Source organism: Oryctolagus cuniculus, unplaced genomic scaffold (genome assembly GCF_051225735.1).
Source record: "Oryctolagus cuniculus isolate XC-2025 breed Fujian yellow rabbit unplaced genomic scaffold, ASM5122573v1 ptg000038l, whole genome shotgun sequence".
NCBI lineage: Eukaryota > Metazoa > Chordata > Mammalia > Lagomorpha > Leporidae > Oryctolagus > Oryctolagus cuniculus.
The window spans coordinates 175,408-176,529 of NW_028301686.1; positions in this window are offsets into that span (position 1 = coordinate 175,408).

Sequence of the window (1,122 nt, forward strand, 5' to 3'; positions counted from 1 at the left end):
GAAGGAAGAAGGCAAAACCAACTGAGACCCAGAAAACATTTATAAAATTGCCGCTCAAGACACCTAAAGTGAGCTGAGGCACCCAAAACAAGGACAGCAAGCCAGAATTGGAGCAAGCCAACAGCTGTGCCCTGATGGAAAAAGACCATTAATCCAGTGCCCTTACTCAATATGTGAGCCTCAAAAGCAAAATTCACATCAGAACATTCATTACAAACCATGATAAATAAGAAAAGTGAGAGAAAAGCCAAAGCAATGCAAGAATCCATAATGATATTGGGCTTGATTTAGTTGCAAGGAAACAGGCCGTTCCCGGATGCATCCTCCCCTCCAGCTGACTGCCTGTGGAATTCTGACTGAATTAACCTCAAAATCGCAGTGAAACTCAGTTTGGAGGCAATTAATATCTGTCACCTCAGCCAAAGTGTTCCATTTGATTTTCCAAAACACAAAAACTCACCTTGGTCGTGTTACCTGTAGATTTCTAAGCTTCCAACGCCTATTTGTTGTGTTTTTTATTTCATAATGGCTACTCTGCCCAAACACTTGTTTGTATTGTTGCAGAATACAAAATTTGGGAAGGAAGAAGGCAACACCAACTCAGACCCAGAAAACATTTAGGAAATTTTCACTCAAGAAACCAAAAGTCAGCTGAGGCACCCAAACGAATGACAGCAAGCCAGAATTGGAGCACGCCAACAGCTGTGCCCTGATTGAATAAGAAACTACCTCTTATGCCCTGAACTACAAATGCCAGCCTCAAATCCAAAGCTAGCATCAGAAACTTCATTACAAACCAGGATAAATAAGAAAAATTAGAACAAAGCCAAAGAAATGCAAGAATCCATAATGATATTGGGTTTGATTTAGTTGCAAGGAAACCGGCTGTTCCCGGATTCATCCAACACTCCAGCTGACTGCCTGTGGAATTCTGACTGAATTAACCTGAAAATCGCAGTGAAACTCAGTTTGGATGCAATTAATATCTGTCATCTCAGCCAAAGTGTTCCATTGTATTTTCCAAAACACAAAAACTCACCTTGGTCATGTTACCTGTAGATTTGTAAGCTTCAAACACCTATTTGTTGTGTTTTTTATTTCATAATGGCTATTCTGTACAAA